This window comes from Acyrthosiphon pisum, chromosome A3 (genome assembly GCF_005508785.2).
Source record: "Acyrthosiphon pisum isolate AL4f chromosome A3, pea_aphid_22Mar2018_4r6ur, whole genome shotgun sequence".
Lineage (NCBI taxonomy): Eukaryota > Metazoa > Arthropoda > Insecta > Hemiptera > Aphididae > Acyrthosiphon > Acyrthosiphon pisum.
Window position 1 is genome coordinate 3,539,752 of NC_042496.1, and position 12,484 is coordinate 3,552,235.

The window sequence follows — 12,484 nt, forward strand, 5'->3', positions numbered from 1 at the left end:
ATGTAAATAAAAACCTAGTTTTTATTTATATTGCACGTATATATAGTTTATAGCAGCTATTTGTATAGTGTGGTGTATAAAATTACAATTTGCAACAAATAAAACTAATAAAAATTTAATTTACAAAAGACATATTTTAACGACGAAAAACTTAAAATTTAAAATATTATATTGCTGCGGCTAAATACTTAATACATATAAAAAATATATTATAAACATCAGATATGAAATAAATTAAAATACCTATTAAAACTATTATAGTACTTACAATTATAATATTATATGAGCATAAAACCTAACCTATATGTAGTACCTACTTAGGAGTAGTAGTACAAGCGGTAAACCTGACAAATTAAATAATTTTTTCTTCTATTAAATGTTTAAACAATTTTTTTTATATATATAATTTATAGACGTTTGCGCTTCAAGTAGGCAGTATAATATTAATTTGTTTTATTATTTTAATAGGTATATAATGAAAATATTAAAATATTTTATCGGAAAATATTTAAAATATCCGATTTGTCATTTTTAGATAAGTGTTGATGGTAAAAACGATTATTTAAGTCAAGTAATTTATTTTTAAAATATCAATATTTTTTTTGAATAAATTTATTTGAAACGTAATAACTTTTTTATAGGAATTTCTTGACATGCGTTTAGGTAGCTACCTATATTTCTTAAATTATTTATTATCCATATAGTTTTCATAATTTATTGTTTATATTATTTTTATACGTTTAACTAATATCAATTGTTTATATTTATTTATCAGTTCTTTCTGTTACATCCTGTATATAATAAATGGATGGACTAAAAACATAATGTGAAATTAATACTGTGTAACACTACCTATACAAAATTTTATAATAACACCCGAGTACAAATTCATTTTAAACACTTTAATTAATGATTCAACGAGCATTGCATAGGATATAAATTAGTATTATTGATACGTTTATGAGTAAAATACATTAGTAGTATAATATGACCCCTCCTCATACTACTACCACTTCGTAATTAATGAAATAAAATATATATTTTAAGTTTGTTCGTGAATTATTATGATAATAATATGTATAATAGCTGCCCGCAAGAGCCCATCACATTATTATGTGTGTACCTGTTCCTATGCTATTTTATGGTGACCATTCGGTGTAAGTATACTAATGTTCAGATATTCTCATTTTACAGTTCTGGTTTTTTGTGCTGCGTTCCGAACTCATAACGCCATCAACTACCTATATAATAGGTATAGGTTGGACTCCAGAGAACAGCTATTCACCGACATTTAATTTCGTGAAATTTCAAAAAATGTAAATCGGTGTTCGCCGACCAGCGTACCTATTATAGGTATAATACGTATAATACGTCTTAACCTAATATAAATTTGTTTTGAAATACGACAAGACACAAAATGTAAAATGTAACGATATATAATAATTAAAAATAAAAATAAAAATTTAATTATTAAAGTTAATAATTTCCGATTATATTTGGTGTAATTATATTTTTTTTGCATTTAAAAAATCATAAATATATGACTTTATGCATATATTGTATATATAATATATTAAAAGGTGCCTAAATGTAAATAAAAATTATTTTAATTTTGTTTATAGTTTACTATATAACGAACTTTGTCATTTTTGAAAAAAAATATTTAAGTTAGCTTATCATCAACTAAAGTTTAATGTCAGTAATGAGTGGCAGGTTTCTTGGTATTACAATGACCTATGTTTGTAAGTTTGTTTACTGTCAGCCTTTTTTTTTCTATGACACATTGACACATATCACAATATAATTATTTTGTAGTACCTATTGTACAATGTGGGTACCTGTTGTAAAAAAAAAAGCTTATGTCCTTGTAAAAGTAATAATAAACAATTTATAATCACTGTTAGTTTGTAAGCAGTCTTATATAAAATATATACTACAATATGTATATTGTTTTTTGGTCTTTTGTAATAATTAATGAATTAACGTTTCAGTTATATCAAAATAATTTGTTATAAAAGACACTGTTCTAAGTTATTTTTCCATCCGCTGCGGTGTCCGAGTGGTTAAGGAGTTGGACTTGAAATCCAATGGGCTCTGCCCGCACAGGTTCGAACCCTGTCCACAGCGAAGTGGTTACCAGAAATTTTTTGCAGTTTTTTTCCATTTATATCAATACAATTTATTTTTAAAACAATTTATTTCATCTGTTCAAAACTTACAGAAAATTTAACTTAAAATATTCAACGATTTAATTAACTGTTTGTATAATTGTACGACTCATACTATAATAAATAATTTTAAATTAGATAAATTATAATACGTTTTTGCAGTTTTATTTTTCAACACAATCAAATTTGTTTCCCCGTCGTATTTATATTTTTGTCATTTTTACTATTTATTATTTACATGTTATTCCTATTTATGTCTTATTGTACTGCATTGCTTTCTTAAAAGGTTCTTATAAGTTATAACCATTTACAATAAACTTAATACATTTCGTTTGTTAAAATTTACAAAAAAGTAGCATGCTAAAAGATATTTTTCCTCTGCAAGAAAAATTTGAGGAATCATAGATATACTTAAACCTTGGAATAATATTATCAAAGTAGCATGCTTCATTTTTTAGGAAAGTAATTAATTTTTTTTTTATATATTTTTATATTATACTCGTTTCTAATTTATATATGGAAAAAAAACAAAGCGTTACGAAAATCGGTTAGAAAAAAAAGAAGTATCCAGCCCAAAAACATATCTACGTTAAAAAGATTTTCACTTTTTTAACGATACGATTAAGGCATTTAGTTAATTATTTACGAAATAATTAAACTCATATAATATACTTTTAAATTCGGGTACGAAATCTATTTAAGCGTTATAGCTTATAGGTAGGTTTAACAACGGTATATCATCATCGATTATAAATACTCGTATGGTGTTATATTAGTGGTCTATAGACACCTTGTTTGATTTTTGGTAAATAAGATTATTATATTTTTGACTACTTAATCAACTTACCACTATATTTAATATAATACTATATAATAGTAAAGGACATAGGGCCGGTATATAACCGTGATCGAAAAATAAACTAAACAATATTACGACCGTTACTAAAACTAAAACTAACCTTATAGGTACGTTATATAACCTAACCATAGGTATATACTATATGCTATTTTATAAACACAGGTCATCTATATATGATTATTCACGTATGACCTACTCGAATAATGCGCTTACAACATAAATACCGATTCAGACGTATCGGTCATTGTTTTACGACATGTACAAATATATATATATATATATATATTTAGTACGTAAATAAATAAAAACGTGCAGTGCGCATCGGAAACGCGTATAATATTTAGGCGAAATTGACATTTGTGCGTTCGTTTCGAATCGGTATATCATACAATATAATATATTATATTGTATTGGTCGGATACACCATAATAATATAAGATATATAACATGTACGTAGCTTGCGCGTGTATATCTGCGTAGATTTAACGAAATAATTGGACATCCAAAACAAAACAATACATAATAGGTATGTATATAATGTGGCAGTATATAGTACATAATACTATAGTATAATATAATGTCTCGGTGTACATAGTATTACATTATTTGTACGTGACAGTCGATCGCGCGACAGCTGATGGCTTTTCGGATACACGTCGCATCTTCGTCATTGATTTTTAAATAGGCAAGTGATGTACATAATATGAATGATCGCGTTGAAACATATAGTGTTGGACGATGGTGATGCACGATAATAATAATAATATTATATAACGAGTTTTCGGTTGAATGGTATGTTATTTGACGCTGCTCGTACCTAATAATGAAGTAAATCCTAGTATATTATATTCCATGGCACAGGTAAAATAGCTGTATCGTATATTAATATTATGATCAATATTTACGAAATAATAATTACCTATAAAAAGTAATGTTATAATAAATTCGTCCTGAAAATACTTTGCTTGCGACTAATGCAGCAATTTTAAAAATATATCTTAACATTGTTGATAAAATATTTACATAACAATAATTTTTAAAATGTTCTGTTATGATTGTTCCAAATATATATTCATGGGAACTTTTTAAAAACATTTTTATAAAAATAATTTTAAAATATATATTTACAAAATATTATCATTACTCAAATACTGTGTAGGTCGATGTATTATTATATAACATGTACTGTATTCGTATAGTTACTAGTTGTATATTAATCGTCATTACTGCTTGTTACAGAGTCCCATATGTCATTATATGAAGATAAACCGTTTTCGTTCATACTTCCTCACGAATTCATATATACATTTCCTTCAGTTGGATAACTTTGGAACTATTTAAGTTTGTAGGTACATCGATAATTCAAAAATATAATGGGAAAGATAGTGAAATTACTAATGGTGTAATGACTAATTACATTATAAGAAACATATTAATACAAATAAACCAAAATGATAAAATTAGTAAATTTCAAACTACACACACATAAGACAATCTACCGCAGCAATCTTCACAATCAAACCGAAATCAAACTTTAAACTAATTGCTTTCCGTTTTCTATTTCTCTCTCTGCTTGTACAATGCAAACAACAAAAACCTATTACTTACATGTAATTTTATTTTTTTTTTTTATCTCCTTATTTCTGTGTATCTTCTAGTAAATACTAGTTGTCGTCAATGGTTATAAATAAATTGATTAATCCCTGTACTTACTTTATTATGTTTTATTCTTTATACTAAGTATCATATTTATAGTCAATTTTAATTTTACTACTGTTACATATAATTTATGTTAATTTTGTGGCGTTATTATACAACAACAATAAATAAAAACTGTAGTACAACTATATAAATCCCAATGACCTATATATTAGTCGCGACTCGCGAGTTAATAAATAATAAGTAACAATAAAAAAAATGATTGTATTGTAAATTGTAATACGTGATTACATTATTTACTTATATTTTATATCCATGATCCAATGATCCATCTACATCAAAATGCCCAAATAAAAAATGTCCTCGGTAAAATATAAAATGTGCAATGATATTGGTCCAAATGCCAATAGGGAGATGCCCTTGACCAAATATGACCAAGTATATAAGTAGAAACATAGCTACAAGTAACAATAATATACCATAAGAACTCGTAAAGTATCACAAAATATATCTTTTTGATCACTCTTGAGTTCCCTTACTCCAATTGTATTTTGTCGAATTAACGGTCAGATCAAGAAATATGAATTAATCACTAATTTTTAAAAGTTAAGATCCCATATATCTTTAATTTAGGTTGTTGGTACCCGTCCCATTGCTTATGTCTCATAATGTATCTACCTACACATCCCAAAGAGAACCTGGGCATTTTATACGTGGACATGTTTATCGGATACCGAGATAAACATTATAGGTATATTATTATCTGGGTCAAAGATAAATATTATAGGAGAAAAAAAACATAAAAAGTTGATTGAAGCGTAATATTACAATAGATTTAAAAACTCGCCTTTTGTAAATAAATGAAAAAAAATATTCATATAAAGTTAATCGAGTAAGACAAATTTTTTTAACAAACTTACATAATATTATTATACTATTATTACATTATATTATTAATATACTTCCTATAAAATTACATTGTAAAACGTTCTTAATAAATAATAACTAAATTATAATATTAATTATTATACTATAGTTGCATAAGAGGCGCTTGTATGCCAGCTACTGTACATTTAAAATTATGGTATGTTATTTTTAAAATTGTGTTTTCAGAAAAAATATGGTAAAGATATTTTATTTAAAATTACTTATATTGTATGCATAATAATATTATAATACCTTTCAATACAATTTTAGTGTTTGTTTAGTATTTCATTACTTAGATCATTTTTTACTTTTTTATTATAATCTATACATTGCATAATACTTGATGTATAATGAATTATTAAAGAATACAATTTTTTTTGAGTAAAATCAGTAAGTGAAACTTCCGTTTAACGAAATCTCATGGGGAACAAAAAATTCGTAATATTTAAAGGAATTCCTTAAATAGAATTTACGCATGATTAACAACGAAGGTCATGGTTCTCAAAAATGATTCATTAAACAAAAAATTTCTTTAAACGGAAGTTTTTTTTATATATATTAGTAATTATAATATTAGGTATATGCGTACAATTAAATACGACAGGACAAAGCAGGATAAAATAATTCGACGAATGTGATTTCCATAACAAAACATATTGTATAAGCAGGTTTATTTTTTATTCATATTTAATTAATATTTCATGAGACTTTCTTCTACAATTCGAGTATACATAAATATTAAATACATTATTATGTTATTGTTTTAAAGTATCTGAGAAATATGTCAAGTAGTGCGAGAACTTTTTTTTTTGACGCTACATCGCGATATACAGTGTGATTCCTTTTAAAGGTAACACTAAATAATTCTGTCCAGTGACATCGGATTAATATGCGGTTTTCGGGAGGGGATAGGGAATACATAAATACACATTTCTTGATGATTTTTACATTTTTAGATCTTTCTGTGTGCGCATGCGCAATACAACTTGCATTTTTTTAAATGACAACACGTGTTTTGAATACCAAATTCGGATAGACCTAATTTTTTTAAGTCGATTTGGTCCTTTTTACCATACCTCAAAAATCAAAATTGACTAAATGGCAATGAGTCAAAGTTTCGATTAAAATTATTGAATTTTTCAATAATCATACTAGAATTTTATGAATTATTATGAAATTTTAAGTATTTTTTTAAAAATTAAATTTAAATAATTTAATAATATCTGCAAATCTACAGAAACAAAAAAAATTGTTTTTTCCTCGCTTTTGCGTTTGCAAAGTTGTCAATGATTTTCTCTACATCGATTTCGGAAGTTTTTCTTCTTTCTATGTATTCGGAATGAAAATACCACTGAGACGTTCTTGACTTATGGAATTGCGCAAAAATTTTTTGATCAATTTGAGCTTAGAGAAACTTTTTTCTGCAGATGCTACAGTAACAGGAATGGTTAGAAATATAAGACAAGCAGCTAGAACATCAGCAAAACTTGTTGATAAATCCATAGGTATCAATTATATAAAAAGCCAAATCTGTATGGTCTTCAGTCCTGATACAATAGTTTTATCAAATTGTTTTTTACTTCAATTTTCCTCAAATACGGCTTTACAATTATAAATTTTAACACATCGATTTGGGGGCCTATATCGGAATGGGGGCCCGGGGGCCGATGTGCAATTCACACCTTGCACACCCGGTAGTTGCGGCACTGGATATATATATATATTTATAAAAGACGAAAAATCGTGTATTCGCGACGATAAAAGTAGAAAAACGAATTTAGTCATAGGTATCACATATAATATTATATTTTGTGAATATTTCATCAACCGTTTCCGCATACATAAATGATGATTCTCAAGCGCATAAAGTGAAACTATATATTCAACAGCAGTATAATATTAACGTGACATGTAAAAACACGTAAGCCGAGGCGTTTACGACTTTCCAGTTTTTCGTTTACAACTATAATATAGCTATAGGTGGATATAGTGTTTAAAAAAAATTGACAAGGCAAACTCGCGGTTTTTTTAATTACGTTTATACAATATAATAACATTATAATACTATGTACTGTTGTCATTGTATTGTATATTTTTCGGTTCATTAAAGACGAAGTAAAAAAAAAAAAAAATTGCGCGCGAGTGAGCCAAGAACACAATATCTGACATGACTCGCGAGTCACCGCGCGCTGTTTTCGATGTTTTTGTTTTCGGCGTGCTTACAATAATAACATATTATATATTATAATAGAGTGTATATTATACTCTAGGTATGTTCCTTATATGTATACGGACATTGGACATGCATACAATATAATAATATACAGACGGCGTGTTATTGTGCGTGAATACAAAAGTGTATAATAGACAATATTATCTATACATATATATACATGACGCGTACACGCAGTTTTGGCGAAAACGCTTTCACCGGAAAACCGCTGAGTAGACGCCTAAGATAGTTTATATATAATATAATATATGATTTTATGTTATATTATATTATGTAGGCGTACAATATATATATATTATATGTACATCTATGTAAGCGCAGTTTCTTTTTCTGTCGGAAAACGTGACCGACCTGTCCGCGGGGATCTCTCAATGTCTGTGGCACCGGTAAGCGTGTGTGCGTGTGCGAATGTGTATGTGGGTGTGCTGGTGAGCGGGTGTGTGTAGCGAGTGGTTGGATGTTGCGAACATTGTAAAACGCACAGTCACACGCGCGGCGCTTATTACACTCGCCGCAAAGAAAATTGCCAGTGAAGACATACATGCACGTATAGGTATAACAAAAGTTCATCACACAGTATACAGTCACACACACACACACACACACACACACACACACACACACACACACACACACATATATATATATATATATATACAGAATGTAACAGATAGAGCTGACTTTTGGAATAACTTGTTCTAATCCATGTTTTAATTTTTTATATATATATATATAATTTATAGTCACATAATATATTATACAACAATTATTTTTATTTTTTAACACTGAAAATTTTAAATTTGATTTAAATTTGTTGGATATATTCAAAATAACCAATTTGCCGTTAATATGATTATAAGAACAATTTTGATAGTAAAAACATTTATCTAAGACAAGTACCTAGTTTATTATTTAGAATTTTTTTTAAATATTTTTTTGGGAATTTTCGAACATGAGTAGGTATATTTTTTAAATTATTTACTAATCATATAATTTTAACAATATTTGTCATACGTTTAAGTAGCATAATTTTATTTTTCGTCAGGTCTTTCTGTTACACACCTTGTATATATAAATTTATACTGTTTCACAGTTGTGAACTCAGTCGTTTTCTCGAAATTCGTCTCCGCAAACAATATATTATACAAAACTGTGGGCAGCGGCGGCGGCGTGTGTTGCACTGCTGCTGCGACGCATAAAATAATAATACTATGTAGGTGAGTATAGGTAGGTACTGTTATTATAATTCGGAATAATAATATATAATTTATGGCCTTATAATAATATCGTTTTGTGTATTATACTAATACATTATATTATTATATATGCGAATCATATTGTTACGACGTCGAATCGTTTTACTGAATCTAAATATCTGCAGCAGCCACATTTTTCAGTTTTAGGTGTAAATCATAATAGCTGTTTACCGCACGCGTATAAGTATAGTTATGTCCCATATTATATTTCGTATCAATTATAATATTAAAACTACCGTGTCATTTTCAATAATAATATTTGGTAAACATGTTTGTATACAAAATATAAAAACGCGCAGCCCATGGTGAACGTTTCACGTTTTCGCAAATCTTCTGGATTATTTTCGGCCTGCATTCGTAAACCATTATCATCTCACCATTATCTGTATGACTAGGCACGATCACGGTATCGATAGAAGTATAATATAATGTCGTATATCCCGGAGAGAGAAAACCAGACAATCATATCATTATGCTTATATTATCTGACGTGTTAATAAAATGTAAATGTAATATTATGGTCTTGCGCAGTGGGTTTCTGCAGCAGAACTTAATTACAAAGAATTATAATATTATTATGATACTCCTGCACGATATGCACCTCTGAAAATAAAACTCGAAAGCGAATAACACGGTAAACAATAGCAAACTGCAAAATTTGCTGAAGGAAGAACCTAGAAATATAATACGTGCGATATATAAAAGCGCTACTTTGAATCGTTCTAATTTCGAAACGGTTAGCTATCATATACCTAGGTACGAGAAAACTGCCGGTACCGGCGACCGTCATAAACAATGACGGGTGGGGGGGGGGGGGTGAGAGAGGGTGGTGGAGAGTACGAAGAGTTTCGGTCGGCATATATAGGGAAGAGATACACCTATATAAAATATGTGGGTGGGAAGGTAGTGTTATTTTGTCCCGCAGCACCGTGAACACCTCCGGGGAAAAGCAGATATGACGGGTTATATACGAGCCCGGAGAGACGAACATCGCAATCCGTTTGCACATACAAAAAAAAAAAAAAGATGGATGTAATAAAAATATATAATAATAAAAAAAAAAAATTCGAAACGGCGCGTACATATCGAACGTTGTGATGTGTGTTTCCCCCGAGATTTGCGGAAAATCCTAGCCGATAAATCCTTAGTATTTTTTAACTACTTCTCCACAATATTGTCACTGGTACTGCTGCTGCTGTTGCTGCGTATCATCCACTCTCGTCGTTTTTATGTCTCATTTCCCCTTCCCTATTATTTATTACTATTATTGTGTTACGCCCCACATTATATACGCGTTATTAGTACTTATTATTATTGCACCTCAAGCGCAGTAAAAACATTTCAAACGAGTCAATCTCGATATTTGTTGTCGGTCGATGAAATTGCGTTTTTTCGATATATTATTATTACTAAATACTATGCCGTTAACGGCACTCCGTGCGTATACTCGATTATGCAGTTATGCATCTGCCTCTAGTATTGATTTGATATTTTTTAGATAAATATATATTTGAATTAAAAATGTACGACTGCAGTGATCTCAGGGTAGGGATGTACAATTCCCGGGAACGTGTGAAAATTAACTGGAATCATACATTGCGGTTACGAAAGTTAGCTCATAATATATTAGTCTTATTATAGATGATATGACATGATATGACTTATAAATTATATAGTGTATTTCATTAAAAAAATTACTTTTACTGAATAAGGTTTCAATACCATTTATATTATATTGTATCTATCTGGACTGGCGGAATCTATGACATAATATTGTGAAATCGATGGGTCACGTTACAATCTCTGATTTTGTATTACATATTAATACAAAACAATTAAAACTGTAGGTATACTAAACAACAATTTAATCTAACGAATATTTTATAACTGTTAATGATAATTCAATTTAGGTACCTATATTGAATACAATTAATGAAATAAATCAGTTTTTTTTATTTCTACTATATACAATTTTTAACACTAAAAACCTCACCGTTAAATAAATAAGTATGACGAAAACGAGAGATACCGCAAAAAGGTTATACCTTCCTATAATTATTTATCAAACGATGCAATTTGAACTTAAAATAACGAATTATATTTCATGGTATATCGAAATCCTGATAAATATTTTAGGGACACTGAGAGGTCTGGACACCCAAATATATTATATAGTATATACTATATACTTATATTCCAGGTTTCTATTTCAATGTTCCTAAAGTTATGATACTAATGAATAATCAACAAGACATTGGTATTTGCTTTTATTTTTTATTTTTATTTTTCTTATCCTCTCAGAATTTAGAAACTAATTAATAACATGGTTTAATCTGTAGTCGAGTAGTAAATTAATCCATGTTACTTAGTTTCTTACTCTGAACGAAATTAGCCCTTTATTCTATTAAAAATATTAATAACTATATATACCTAATTATATGAAAACAGAATAACTATCGTGTATTTACTATATAGTAGGGTTTTATAATACATTATAAAATTACTAAAAAACATAAAATAATAGTTACATTTATGTAAAAATAAATATATCAAGAAACTATCTAAAATAATAAACAATAATAATAAATACATTTTTTTTAAAAAAGATTTTAGTATTTTTTGGAAAATTCTTCCCTGGAACTTCTGGGAGTGCCAACCCTATTTTGGACGGTTCCATCCGAGACTTAAAGCAGGGAACAGATTACACAATTTTTGTTTCAAAAGTACGCGTTTGACAACTTAACTATTTAGGAAAGAGCTTGTGTATAGGTACGTAGCCAATATTAAATTATAATGATACGGGATCTGTAAATTCTCTTTGACATATTTGATATTCGCATCGGATGATATTATATGTATGTTGGTCTGGCGATTGATGGAATTTGAAGATTTAAGCGGAATGCCCGTCTAAAGGAGGTGAGCACGTCTCGATGACAGCGTCTACTGCAGCCGCAGTGTCAGTGTATACAAAGCTCGTATACTTAGCAGGAATGTAAGACCAATATATATGCTGCAGTTAGATGAACTAAATAGTAATTAATAATTATAATAGGTACCCTATATAGTATACAGGGCGATTCTTTTATCAAACAACACTTATTATTTCAAAAAGTGTAAATTTTTTTGAAAATATTTTTTTACATACTTCCAAGTCGCTTATAAAACAACGTTTTTATTAAAAAATTATATTTTTTAATATTTCTTATCCTTATAATTTTTTAAGTTTTTTTACTTTTTTGAATGACAACATAGGGTTTTAATTTTATATTCCAAAGCAGAATATTTTTCTTAATATTTTGATACATGAAAATCGAATTTGGGGCGAGTAGTTTATGAGTTATAAATATTTAAAGTTTAGATGAGCGAAGTGGAGTTGTACGGG

General features: G+C 28.4%; 1 protein-coding gene and 1 non-coding gene across 2 annotated transcripts in view; one reads left to right on the plus strand and one right to left on the minus strand.

Moving 5' to 3' along the window:
- The window catches only part of LOC100159877 (alpha-mannosidase 2), a 191,154-nt gene that overhangs the window by 68,437 nt on the left and 110,233 nt on the right, over nt 1-12,484 (minus strand). The gene's annotated exons all lie outside the window — the stretch shown is intronic.
- Nucleotides 2,046-2,127, plus strand: TRNAS-UGA. The gene has a single exon. It is a non-coding gene; the product is annotated as a tRNA-Ser (tRNA).